We start from the raw sequence: 14,995 nt of genomic DNA, 5'->3' as shown, positions 1-14,995 counted from the left end.
CAACATCCATGAGAGTGCTTTTCTATCTATAAAAGTTCTGCAACTACTACTTTAAGTGCTACACAGTCATTTTATTATATAAAAAAATGAAACAAATTTATGACTATTTCTGGAAAACTTGGTTTAAAAAAGGAAGATTAAGTGTCTTAATATGAAATTTTTTAGTTTAGTCTTCACTAAACAATGTTTTAGTTTCTCTTTTGTACTGGAAGCTTTCACATAGGGTTTGAGATCTCCATAATTTTCTTCATTTTACAGAAAAGAAAAATAAAGGCAAGAAAGTCTCAGTAATTTACTCAAGTCTATGTAGAATTGAATTCAAGTATAAATCATGGTATAAAAATCTCTTCATTATGTCATCCTGACTTGTATGGAATCATAATGGTTTTCCAGTAGAGGCAAATGTACTGAGAAAAAAAGAATTCATTTGTATAGTTACTTTTAGTTTAAAGAAATATCATTACATCATTTTCTTGGTTAAAATAATTTCAGTAAACTTGTGGATTGTATAGGAAGATCTTTTCATTCTTCTGGAACATATTTCTAAGGAGCAGTGAGACTCAAAGCAAATCAATTAGGTCCTAACTCCAAGCTTAGAGCCTGAAAACCCAGTGGACAAGCTACAGGCAAGCAAAGGCCCCGGGAAAGCAAGAACCCTGCACCCAGGGCCAAGAAAAGCAGTTCACCACTTGACAGATACTGGCTTGCTATTAAGAAGAAAGGAAGCAGGAAGCTCTTGTGACTATGTTGCTTGTTTGTTTTTTTGTTTGCTTTTTGTTTTCTTTTGTTTTTGATTGAAAATATTTTGGAGTTGGTGAAAGAAAGAAAAAAAGCCCCTCAATATAAGGTAGTGTTATGAAGATTTAGTACTGTTCATTTTTAGTGACCAAACATTAAGAAAACTATTAACAACAAAAATAACAACAGGTGTTTTACATTGTATTACCTTAGGTAGAAATATACCTTTAACAATTAAGAATCCAAGACCGAAGGAAAGGTTACATTTCATCCTTCTACAGAGTTCTCGTTGGCATTCTCTTTGACAGCCTACACAACTACTGTGATACATTATATATGCACGACTTCCGGGGTCACAAAAGAGAGAGGAAGTCAGTGGTCCTAAATACTGTGATCAACATGTGTGATTTAACTCATCCTAAATTCTGTTTGAATAGACTCATTAACCCCATATGGTCCTGATGGACTTCTCTCTACCACGTCAGCTTAGAAGCCACCAGCACCTCCCTTTAAAACACTCTTTTTTAAGAATTTGTCCTTACTTCATTGCATGCTTTTCTATTTTTAATCATTACATATGTTTTCAACATTTTATTTTTCTGCTCTGTTGTATTCCATTTATATTTTATTATGTTTCCCATCTGTCTATCATGTCTTCATGCCATATCCATTTTCTCTAATAGTTTGCTTCTGCCCTTTATAGAAGTATCAGTTTTATGCTTCCTACTTTAATCAATATCTATTTAGAAACAGTATACTTTTCTTCAATTAATGGCTTTAGTGGATAGAAATTTTTTGTCTTTATTACAACAAACTCTGAATGCATGTACCTATTTTTTTTGATTGTCATCCTTCTGTATTGCAGAATGTGTATTATTTTACATCTATTCAGACAATAATTTTAAATGTAATAATATGGCTATCTTCCTACAAAGTACCATCCCAACCGTCAGTATATTTTAAAAGTTTTTCCCCCCAAATTTCAAATGAGTAAATTTTTGAAGTAGCTTTATAGTAAAAAATACATCTTAGGAAATGATCTGTTTTAAGAAATGATTTTCAAAGGAATGCATTTTTTATTATATATATTTTTTTTTTTTCAAATAAGACTGTCATGTATAGCACTTGGGAAAATAACTGTTAGGGATGAGTCAGAACATTGGCTATACATTATTATATAGAGAAAATTTTTTCTTGCTTTAAAAATTTAAAGTGTTTAAATGAGTTTAATATTTTCTAACACTGTAGCCAATTATAAAGTTTCATAGAGTCTAGTATAAAAGTAGCATGCAAAAAGATTAAACTCTTGTATTGTCTTCTCTCATTCTCCTTCTTCTTACTTTTTCTTTCAATGTTAATTGTGTCTAGCATTAGTTACTCATAAATTATACTATCTAAAAAAACTACATAAATGAAAATGGGTCCCTTACATAACAAACTTCACAAGGCTGGGGACATCTAAAATCCTTCCAAATAATGTTTAATGTTTTTTTTTTCTCTTCATTCCTAACAAAACTAATACACAAGGAATCTGGAAATAATGGAGAGCATGGTAGTTTAGGATCAGAAGGATGAAAATGTGAATTTTAGAGCATTCTGTGACTAGCTGTGTGACCTGGGTCATGTTATATGACCTTAATGAACACCTATGGTTTTTTGTTTGTTTGTTTGTTTGTTTGTTTGTTGTAATCTATAAACTAATTTCATTTATAAAGTAATATTCTGCCTCACAGGGTATTTGTAAAATTAAAAGAGATAATGTTTGCCATATGCTTAATATAGAACTTGGCGTATAATAAGCACTCATTAAATCATTGTTATTTTGGTGGTTCTTAAACAATGAAATGGAAAGAGATCCAGGGTGGTGGTGAGGAGCAGTAAAATACTTTCCTTCCAAAGCCCAGCTTCACTGGCTGGAAAAGCACACAAAGAATAGAAAAGAATCTTGAATGCTGCTCCAGTCACTAGTGAGTGGTAAGAGGAAAAGTTAATTCTAAGCTCTATTTCCTCTATTCAGATACACAGAGAGGTTTTAAAAATAGCCACATGAAAAGTGATGATGTAGGATATTTTTGATACTCCCACAGCTAAAAATTTATGAAATTTCAAATTCTCTCTAAATATCTACTTGTGTGTTATGAAATTCTGTAGACACCAAAATAATGTAATAATGTTAAAAGATGACATTGTGCTTTATTAAAATGTAGGATTCCTCACATAATCAAATCAACCTGAGATCAAAATGCAAACTTTTGAGGATAAATTTGAGGCAATAGGTTATAGGGCCAGATGGGTGTTATTGAACTTGAGGCTATTTCTTATCTTCTCAGGAGGATAGCTATTGAATGCTACATTTCTCAAATGTCATTCAATACACTGCACTATTCAAATAAAACTAAATCAAGGCTACAAGGCTATACAACTTTCTACTTTTGAACTTCAGTTGTCTGGATTGCTCTACATTGATTTAGTACATGTGGAAAACTGATGAGAGCTTTATGATTTGTGGCATTTGGGGCTATTTCTATAATCCACTGGTATTCATGAAGAAAAATTAACTAGACTTAAAGGATTTACATTTAGGGAAAAAATGAAAAAATAATATCTGACATTTGTTTTTGTTCTTTTTGAATATACATAGCAATTTAGATAAAAATTATTCAGAACATTAGTTATAAAACAAATTATTGTTACAATGGCATTATTTTTTTTGGAAAATTCAGAAAATAGTTATTCAAACAAAATTATGAATTAGATGTCAGTTCTACCTCAATGAAGCTGAAAAAATATGAATTAGGTACTGCTGAGAAGATAGCTATAACATTAGAGAAACATTAAAAGTCTTTTTATCTACCTAATTTTTCAAGTCAGAAATTTAGATGACATTGAACTCTTCTCTTCTTTCTAAACCTGATAAATAGTTCTATGTTCTACTTTTAAATATCTTCTCCATTATATTAACTTCATCTATTCTGCCATAATATTTTAAGATAACTTCATGTTATCTACTCCAAATACTTCAGTATATGAGTATCATAAAACAAAGGCATCCTACTATATAACCTAATCTGGACATTTCACATCAACTCCCCGCCATAACTCCTGATATGATCTAACTCACAGTGTATATTCTCATTCTTCCAGATTTTCCTAAAGTATCCTTTTTCAGTTAGTTGGTTCAAACCATTATCGGCCCAAATCTACTCATTACACTTGACTATCATGTCCCTTAAATCTCTTTGGTAAATGCAATGCCACTTTATTTCATGACCTTAACTTATTGAAGAGAGAACTCGATTATCTTGTAGAAAGTCCCTTTTTCTGAATTTGTCTGATTTCTCATATGTCTTTTAAAGACTTTTAAAGACTGATTTTTAATATGTCTTTTAAAGATTAAAAATACTTTATTTTTAAAGTATTCTTATTTAATGTCAACTGGAGTTAGATCCAACAGATTGGTTAGATTCAACTAAACTTTTTTTTTAAATTTCCCTTGTAATACATCAAGATTGACTTATTATCTAATCGTGCGCCTATTATTGATGTTAGGATATATCAGTAGACATTTCCCATTTCCATACCCTGTGATAGAGGAGACCTAGAACATTAGGATAAGATATACACCTTATTTAAATAATTTGAATCTAATTTTTGTGGGTTTTTAAAATTTATTTTTGAGAGACAGAGAGAGATAGCATGAGCAGGGGAGGGTCAGAGAGAGTGGGAGATACAGAATCTGAAACAGGCTCCAGACTCTGAGCTAGCTGTCAGAACAGAGCCCGATGTGGGGTTTGAACCCACAAATGTGAGATCATGACCTGAGCCGAAGCTGGCCACTTAACTGACTGAGCCACCCAGGTGCCCCTTTACTTAAATAATTTAATGGATTTGTTGAATGTTCATTGAATACATTTTGCTTAGTTTTCTTATTTTCCATCACAAGTCTTTCTATTTTAAGTATTTAACTCACTGAGATGACCTCTTATAAGAATCTTTGGAAAATTTAGGTAAGACTCATAAAGGTTGAGAGAAGGATTTTAAAGTCTTTAAGATATAAAATATAAATTCAAAAGTATATGGCCAAGTCTCCCATAATAAAGGATAAGAATGCACACATATCTGACAACATATTTCCAGTTAATCACTGACTACAAATTGTGGATTTAGGCATACAATTAAGGCTCATTACTATACAACTGGGTTTAGAGATTTCTACAAACTAGCAAAGCCATAACATGTTTATAATCTAATTAGTTAGTGCTCTTAAAATTGTCCCATGCTGATCAAGCAGTTTTGCTTTTGCTTTTTGTTTCCCTTATACTCAATTTACAAATAAAACTTGGATTCCAAACAAATTAATTAACCCTCTTACTTCCTTGGTTGTTTTAGCTCCATTAAACTAAGGTAATCAAATCACTTCATTCCTAGAGCCCTGAGAAAATAAATTTAAAGGCCTTCAACTGTGAAAGGACAGAAGCAAAGCTCACTGAGTGACAGGATCTGAATAGTCAAATCATTTTTAGTGGGTATTAGGTAATCAGGAGATTCCACATGAACAGTGATTAATGGACAGTTCTACAAACCCATTCTGTTTATAGTATATTATACCTACCTGCATGCCCAAAGGAAAATGTTGGTACCAATGTTCATTTGCCTTAGTCCCTGGGGCTCAAAGTCAAGATTAATCTCTTATTCCTTCATCCTCCTCTTATTTCTTCTTCTGTACTTTCTGAAACAAAAGGAAAGCCAAACAACCAAACCAACCAACCATTGTTTGGGTTTTTTTCCTGATTAGATCTGTAATGTGGATTTTACATGCATTTTTTTGCAAACTTTTACCACAAATTTATTAATCATTACTACTGTTTCATTACTAGTATTCATAGTTTACAGATGAGGAAACTGAAACTCAATAAGGTAAAAAAGATACCCACAGAGACCTTGAGGTGATCTAGTTACTGAGTGATGGAGCTGGAAGTAGGCTCCAACTGTGAAATCAAAGGCCATGCTCTGATATATTCATTAAGGGAGCTAAAGGAAACCAAATGGTCCATTCTTTTGTGCCCACACACACTGAAACAAAACCGTGTGGCACCTGGGTGGCTCAGTCAGTTGAGCATCCATTTCTTGATTTTGGCTCAGGTCACGATCTCATGGTTTGTGAGTTCAAGCCCTACATCAGACTCTGTGCTGACAGTGAGGAGCCTCCTTGCGATTCTCTCTCTCCCTTTCTCTCTGCCCCTCTCCTGCTCCTTCTCTTTTTCTTTCTCTCTCTCAAAATAAATAAATAAACTTTAAAACTTGAAAGATAAAAAAAATAAAAAAACAAAATCACAATGGTGGGTTGTTTTTCAGTCAGTTAGGTGTTGTTATTATGCCAGGATACATACACAGGTATTTAATTTTATTGTAATAAATATAAATCATATAATGTTAAAACGTAAATTTTGAATTTCATTCTGTCTTCCAGCTATATATCCTTTGTCAAATATATTCTCTAATAAATATTAGATATTTGAGGGAATTTCATATGTAAGGCAATATTTATATTTGTTATTAGCTTATATTATGTGAGCCATCAATATTTTAAATTACTTAACCATCTTAAAATATCACCATCTAGTCTTATTGCATACATTTGGAAATAGTATTATGTAAAGACACACACACACACACACACACACATAAACAACCAGAAAAACACAAGTAAACCTCCTGAAAAGCAAACATTTACAAAGCCATGACTTTAGAAGAAAGTGAAAACTAGCTAGTGTTACCTCAGGAATGAACACCCATGGCCTTTTAACACTTCACTTAGAAAACCAGAAACACTTAGTCAAAGCATCCAAAAGAACAGTGTGTCAGCTTTATAATTAGTTAGAATCAGTCTGTGCTATTAACATTGCCTAGCTGCTCTTCTGTGTCTGTAGTAAGAGACACCTATGACATTTTTGTGCAGTGACATCTCATTTATGCAACATTATGCCCCTCAAAGAAAGATAGCCATGTTGTGGGGAAAGGAGGGCCTGTGTTGGAGAGAGTTCCCATATACCTTATACCTAGTTTCCCCTATTAAGATCTTATATTAGTATATTTATTATAATTAATGAACCAATAATGATACATTATTAGTAACTAAAGTTCATGTCTAATTCACATTTTCTTTGTTTCTACCTAATGTCCTTTTTCTATTTCAGGGTCCCACCCAGGGTAGCATGTCGTTCAGTTATCATGTCTCTGTTGGCTCTTCTTGGCTGTGAGATTTTATTAGACTTTCTTTCTTTTTGATGAGCCTTGACAGTTTTGAGGAGTGCTAGTTAGATATCTTGTAGAATGTTCCTCAGTTGGGATTTAGCTAACATTTCTCTCATTGTTAGACCGAGTTTATGATTTTTGGGAGAAGGACTTACAGAGGTAGGTAAAATGACATTTTGAGGACATCGTATCATCCTATAACATCATGTTAGTATGAGTTATCACTGTTGATGCTGACTTTGATCACCTGGCTGATATTATGTTTATCAGGTTTGTCCATGAAAAAGTTACTCTATTTATTCCACTTTGCATTCTTTACTCTTCAGAAGGAAGTCACTATGCAGAACTCATACTTAGGGAATAGTCAGCTTGTTGTCTTCCTCTAGTTCCTTAAGGATGGAGTATCTGAAAAAAATATTTGTAATTCTTTTGCACTGAAAATTTGACTCTTTGCCCCATTTTTTTGCATAATTTGTTTATGTCATTGAGTCAATATACAGCCATGACTATCAATATTACACCTTGGGTTACAATTCAATGCTAGGTCAATTTTTTGTTGCTTGACATATTCCAGCTTTGGCCGTTGGGAGGTCTTTCAGTTGGCTTCTGTGTCTCTTTGGCACACCCTTGTTATTCATGTTTTCCCCTCTCTCTCTTTCCTTCAATCCTTCTCTGTCTTTTTTGCCTTTCAGTTTGTGAAGTTTTGATTGACATGTATTCAAGCTCACAGATTCTTTCCTCTTGCTTCCAGTCTACTGACACAGTTTACTAAAAAGGGTTTTTCAATTCTATCACCATGTTTTTGATTTCTAATATTTCCTGTTATTCTTTATTAGAGTTCCAGTCTCTCTGCTCCCATTCTCATCTGTTCTCATGTGGTATCTACCTTTTCTGTCTAAGTCCTTAACATATAAAGTATAGTTGTTTTAAATTTCCTCTCTGATAATTCCAAAAATCAGTGTCATAATTGAATCTAGTTCACATATTTGTTTTATATCTTTAGAATATGTTCCTTTTCTGCCATTTGACATGCTTTGTACCTCTAAAATCTTTTATTTTAAGCCTTTTATTTTGAGGTAAAAAGGCCTATAGTGTGAGGATTTATGTAACTCTATCAAGGAGTCTGGCATACTGTCCAGTGAAAGCAATTCCTCTGGTCCTTGTTTTCATCTTACCTTTTGATTTTGGGTTTTCCTAAGTACTCTCCCTCAGAGAGAGTCTATATCTTTCAAATCTTTGAATTTTAACCCACTGCTATTTTACTGAGGCCAACTGGCTGATGATAAGGTGTAAAGGAGCAAAAACATTCTATAATTGAATGATTAAATCTCAGTCTCTTAGTGGGTCTGTGTCCCTGAGCTGTGACTTCCACAAGTGTTTTTTCAGTGGTCTAGGTTTCTCCCACCTTTAGATGAGAAGAGAATCAAAGGAGTAGGACATTACAAATGCCCTTTCCCCCAGTGTTACAAAGCTCTGGCAAATTCTTCTACTCTGGAGAATAGAACATTGATATAACCTGTTTTCCTCCCTAACAAGGAGCATGAACCAGAAGGGATTTTTGCCAAATCCTCACCAGGAGGACCTTATTGGGTTCCTGGAGGTAAAAACCCTCAGAAGTGTTGGGGGGCCTCTCTAAGTCTCTCTAAGACTGCCACCTCTAGGAGTTTCTCATGACAGTTCATGCTCAGTCTCTATCAATTCATGAAGGAAATCAAAATTATTTATTTTTATGTGCTTAGAGACTATTTGTTTCTAACACATAAAAATATTTCAAAGGCTTATTAGAAAATGGAAAGAAGGAAGGGATTTTAGCAAAGGCATTTAAAAAGACAAAAAATTAAAGGAATACAGATTGGAAAATAAGATGTAAAATTACATGTATTTGGAGATGACATGACCTTATATATAGAAAATTCCAAGGAATCTGCCAAAAACAAAATAAATTATAAGAATTTATTCATGGTATTTCTGTATACTATCAATGAGCAATGTGAAAATGAATGAAGTAAGTAAACGATTCCTTCTATAACATCAAAGAGAATAAAATATTAAGGAATAAATTAAAGAAGTGCAAGACTTCTATACTGAAAGTATTAAGGCAGTACTTGCCAAATTAATTTATGGATTCAGTACATTTTCTATGAAAATTCTAGCTGTGTTCTTTGCATAAATTGGCATTCTCATTCCTAAAATTCACATGAAAATTCAAAAGACCCACTTAGGATAACCAAAAGATTATGAAAGAAGAATAAAATTGGAAGATTAGGAATTCCTGATTTCTAAGTCTACTGCAAAGAAACAGTAATCAAGAATGTATGACACTGGCAGGATAAACATAGAGGTCAGTGGGGTACAAACTAGAGCCCAGAAACAATCCAGACATCTATGATCACTTGATTTCTTTAAAAAAATTTTTGTAATGTTTATTTATTTTTTGAGAGACAGACAGAACATGAGTGGGAGAGAGGCAGAGAGAGAGGGAGACACAGAATCTGAAGCAGGCTCCAGGCTCTGAGCGGTCAGCACCAAGCCCAACACAAGGCTCAAACTCACTGCCTGCAAGATCATGACCTGAGCAAAAAGTCAGATGCTTAACTGACTGAGCCACCCAGGTGCCTCTATGATCAATAGATTTCTGACACGGGTGGCAGTATATAATTTCAGGAGGAAAGAATGTCTTTTCAATAAACAGTGCTGACACAACTAGATATTCATTACAAAAAATCCATGAATTTGTACTATTTATATTATATGCAAAAATTAGTTAAAATGGGATCATAGGCCCTAAACATAAATGTTAAACTGTATAACTCTTAGAAGAATACATAGAAATAAATCTTCATCACATTGGGCTAAGTGGTAATTTGTTAGGTACAGCAGCAAAAACAAAGCATAAAAGAAAAAGTAGATAAACTTGATTTCAAAAAAATTAAAAACTTTTTGCTACAAAAACATATAAAAAATATGAAAATGCAACAAAGTTAGAACATAATTCCAAATCATATTTCTGATAAGGGACTGATACCCAGGACATATAAATAATTCTTGCAAGGCATTAATAAAATGACAACTCAATTGAACATGGGAAATGGAAATCAAAATCACTATGAGATACTGCCTTCACACCCACTTGGAAGGCTATAATCAAAAAGATAGATAATAGCAAGTGTTGGTGATGATGTGTGAAATTGGAACATTCATTTCTTGCTGGTTGGAGCATAAAATGGTGTGGCTACTTGGAAAACAGTTTAATAGTTCCTGAAAAAGTTTAACATATGGTTACATATGGGATACCATAATTATACTCCTTGGTATATCCCTTCATCCCTGCAGGAAAACATATATCCACACACAAACTTATACATAAACAGGCATAGCAGCATCTATCATAATAATAAGACACGTAGGTATAAACTTAGGCAAAGAGGTGAAAGATCCGTACTCTGAAAACTATAAAGCATTGATAAAAGTTACTGAAGATGACACAAATAAATGGAAAGATATTCCATGCTCATGGATTGGAAGAACAATTATTTTTAAAAAATTTAATGTTATATTTGTTACTTATTTTTAAGAGTGAGAAAGAGACAGACCATGAGTGGGGAGGGGCAGAAAGAGAGAGAGAAAGAAAGAGAGGTTGAGAGAGAAGAAGCAGTGTCCAAAGCAGGCTCCAGGCTCTGATCTGTGAGCACAGAGACCTATACAGGCCTTGAACCTGAGCTGAAATCAGACCTTTAACCAACTGAGTCACCCAGGCTCCTATAGTGCTAGTTGACCGGTCTCAAGCTGCCTTGGGCTTCAGTTTAGTCAGACCTGGCATTTGCCTGAAATGCAGTATCTTCCAAACTGCTGGGCATGTTCCTGTGTTGTCCCCTGTGAAATTTTCATTGGAGGGCACGCCTATAATCAGACCAACTTTCTGCCTCCCCCCCACGGCTGGGGCCGAAGGCTCACTTGGGCCTGGTTTTCCTCTCCTCACCCCAGGGCAGGAGTCAACTTTAGAGAGTGGTGCAGAGTGGTGCTGGTCCCTGTCAAGGCTGCTTGCACACTGCCAGGCTTGTGGCCCTGGTTGAATGGGCTCAGGCCAAGAGCCTATCAGAGCAGATGTCATTCAGCCGGACTGGATTGGCCAGGACAGGGCACCCAGTTTTAACAAAGTGCTCCCAGCTCTTTTGTAGGAGGGGACAGCAGCCACCATTGCTATTGCCAGGACCAAGGAGTCACAAAGTGCACAGGTCAGGAGACAAGGTGTTGACACTGTTTGTGGTGCTTTTCTGGGTTTGGGGACCCACAGTGCTGGGACTTAGGCAAGCATGATTAGAAAGGGCACATCTGTCATAGCCAGTGTTGACACTCCACTGCTTCCCGCAGGTGGCTCTGTGTTTATGCTGGGGTGTGGGGGGAGGGAAGTGGTACCCAGCAGCTCCTTTGCTCCTGGAGAAGTATCTCAGTGAATCCGGTCCTTAGGGACAGGCTCTAATGCTCCTCCCATATGCCTCAGGCAGTTTTCTAACAGCTGCTCCTAGCTGTATTTCTGCTGCCTGCTTGTGGCTTTTGCTGTGTCTTTTAAGGTGGGGACTTGGCTTCTATTTGCCCTCAGGGATCTCCCATAGCTGAGCCAAATGATTGTTAAAATCCCAGGCTTTAAGTCCCACTAGTTATAAGAACTCATAACATTTGAGCCCTCTAGTTTTGAAAGCCAAATGTTACGGGGGATTTGTTTTCCCTGCAGTGTGAGGGTCCGTCTCTCTTCCCTCTCCAGGCCTGCAGCTCCCTCCCTCCTAGGGATGCCCTGCAGTCCCTTAGATGTGGCCTCTTCTCTACCTTTACTTGTGGATTGTGTTCTACCAGTCTTTGGGTCGTTTTCTAGGTTGTGTATACTAATGTGAGTGTTATCCAGTTGTATTTCTGGGACAAGGTAAGCATACCTCCTACCCCACCATCTTCCCAGACTCTAATCTGAATTGAATTTCTTAAAGTAATGTAAGATAAATGCTAAGTATTTTTTTAAAAAATTGTCGTGGCCCGCCCCAGCCAGCAGGGTTCTTGATCCTGAGGGAGGGAGAGAAAACAGGAAGGGGGACTCACAGATAGTAAAGACAACACAGGATATCCGATCAAGCCTCTTCTTGTTTATTGAGAAAACACCCTATCTTATAAAGGTTCAAGGCAGGAAAACAAGGCAGCTGACCTAGGTCGGTTGCTAGGAAACAGGGTTAAGGGATTAAGGCTGGAGTAAAAGAGGAACCGGACTAAAGTGTTTTAGCATAGCCCCTGAGGGGCTGATGCTACCCTGCCTGCAGGCGGTTGATCTTTGATCTTCTGGCTTCTCCTGACAGGGAGTGGCGCTCCCCTGCCTATTTTGCAACTCCCCTCAGGGAGTGACATATCTGGCTAGCAAACGGCCAAGCAGCTGAATCTTTGCCGCTCCCCACAAAAAATATTTTTTGTTAATTCATTTTTTGTGTTAATATATCCTCTACAACGTATCAATGATGAAAATCAAAAGGAAATGAGTTGCTTTATTCATATACTTAATAACTGTAGTATTTTTTCCTTTCTTAAAACATAGGACTCTTTGAAATACAGGTACTCAGGTTTGACTATATTAACAAGGAGTTAATTTAAAGGAACATCTGGTTGTTTCTAATTGCTTAGGATGGGGAAAAAGAGACCCAGATGCTTACATAATTCATTCCTCCATCTCTCTCTAGTTGACAATAACACTAGCTTTGCAGTAGATACAGTAAGAACTCAGCACTGTTTGAGCTTATGCATGCCTAAGTGAAACATATACATTGATATTTTTCTAAATTTCTTAAATTGAAGGTAAACCCAAACATACTGTACATGTGTCTGTATTTATACTTTAATTATAAGTTTGAAAAATATTTATTGCAGCTACTTAGACCACTATAGGAAAGATACATGTGGTGGGAAGAATTCTAAGATGGGCCTCAAGAACTGCGCCCTCTAGTGTACACGCTCTGTATAATCCCTACCCTCGAGTGAGGATGTGAATATGACAAATGCAACTATTATGATAGATTACATTATATGACAGATGTGAAGGAATTTTATAGATATAAAGCTAATCAGCTGACTTTGATTTAATCAAAGGGGGATGATCTCAGTGGGCCTGACCTAATCAGCTGAGACCTTTATAAAACATCAGAAGCATCTGAGAAGCTATCTCAGTGGCCTTGAAGAAGCAAGCTGTCAATAGTTGTACACTGCAAGAAAATGAATCCTACTTACAAGGATGAGAGTTGAGAAGAAGACCCTCAACCTCACATGAGACCACAGCCCCAGACAGCATCTTGGTCACAGCCCTGGTCGGATTCCTTGATTCCTGATCTAATACGTGAGGTAATAAGTGTCACTGTTTCAAGCTTGTGGAGGTTTGTTGTGTAACAATGGAAAAGTAAAACAGTACATGCAGCCTATCACAAGGACTTGAATTTGATAGTTTGTGCATGGTAGGCACTGATTCATACTCCTGTCATAAATTTTAGTTTAACGAAGTAGAGTTAGAGGCACCTAGGTGGCTCAATCTGTTGAGCGCCAGACTCTTGATTTCAGCTCAGGTCGTAATCACCTAGTTTGTGAGTCTGATATTGTGGAGCTTGCTTAGGATTCTCTCTTTCTCCTCTCTCTTTGTCCCAGTCCCACTTGCACTCTTTCTCTCTCTCTCTCTCTCAAAATAAATAAATGAACTTAAAAAAAAGTACAGTTAATTTTAAAAAGAACTTTCATGTATCAAGGATTGTTTCTATCCTGACATTAGCAAAAAGTTTATTAGTAGAAACTTTTTAAGTGTGGCACCACAGGTAAATCTGAAGCATACTTGTTCCCAGCTAAAATTGATTTAATGTATATCCTTGGATATAAAAGATTCTCTACTACAGACAGACTAAGAAAGAGGATTATTGTAATACATTGAAAAATAAAAGAGACTTACAGCATAACCAATTGAAGTTTAGCTTCTAATGCTCGGACTATTTTCCGAGTTGATTTGGTTTGTGAGGCAGAGGTGAAAAGTGGCTTACCAAAGAAAAGGGTTTCTTTTTTTGAGACACGCAACTGCAAAGGGAGATGTAGCAGGAGGAGAGTAAACGGATGTGTTCTTCCATAAGCATTAGTTAGCTTTGCAAAAATACTTGAGGAATTCAGAAACCTTTCTAAAGGAGGAATAGAAGAAACAAAAGAAGTTTTATTTTAATATTCTTTTTTCTCTTTTGTTTTTGTGTTTTCAGAAGTAGAATAGTAAGTAAGCAAGAATTTTTTTTGACTATTAAAAGAAAACTTGCCATAGTATGCCATAGTATTAACTAACATGGTCATTTAATAAAGTACAAAATATCGGATGGGCAAAGGAATATGCCTAATAACATCATTTTGCATGAGAAAGAGAATCATGGCCACAGAATTAGCAAATATTTAGAAGACCAATTACAGCAGAAATAAGGTACAGAATATATTATCAGAGCAGTTTAGAAGGATCCATCCTCAGTGGTAAAATAAAGGGCAAGATACAAGGAAAACAGTCATCGCTTTTATGTAATTAGAAAACAAATAGAGGAGCCATGTTATTGTGCATACCCATTAACTATTACAAATTGTATTGGAACAGTTAAGAAGTGCAATGAATAACCAATTAGTCTACGATACTCATCATTGCCAGAGTGAGTGCTAAATATAAAGTTTGTTAAGTAGACTTTGCATTTTATTTTACCAAAGCCTCTTTGTGATTTTTGTCTGAACCTTGATGAAGAGTTGGACTTTATTTGTGCCTTGCATGTAATTACCAACATTTTACTTTTTCTGTCCCTCTCCCTAATTAATACATGGTAACCTCCCAACTGATCAACTTCTGACATCCTTCAGGAACATTTAATTCTTTCATTCAATCAAGATCACTTTTTAGACAAACGGATAAACAGAAAACTCAGTGAAATTCGTTAGACTACTTTAGTCAGGGTTAAAAATGTCAATACCAGTG

The 14,995-nt window shown here is 35.6% G+C and overlaps 1 long non-coding RNA gene across 1 annotated transcript; it reads right to left on the bottom strand.

The window, feature by feature from the left end:
• Positions 1–346: 346 nt before the first annotated feature.
• On the bottom strand, positions 347–13,315 carry LOC115285456. The gene is made up of 3 exons (XR_003905534.1): positions 13,252–13,315; positions 5,351–5,467; positions 347–407 (listed from the first exon to the last, which is right to left on the bottom strand). It is a non-coding gene; the product is annotated as an uncharacterized LOC115285456 (long non-coding RNA).
• Between the last annotated feature and the right edge of the window lie 1,680 nt (positions 13,316–14,995).

This window comes from Suricata suricatta, chromosome 1, assembly GCF_006229205.1.
Source record: "Suricata suricatta isolate VVHF042 chromosome 1, meerkat_22Aug2017_6uvM2_HiC, whole genome shotgun sequence".
NCBI classification, from domain to species: Eukaryota; Metazoa; Chordata; class Mammalia; order Carnivora; family Herpestidae; genus Suricata; species Suricata suricatta.
Note: the sequence above shows the minus strand (reverse complement) of the source record. Positions and strands in the feature narration are given on the sequence as shown.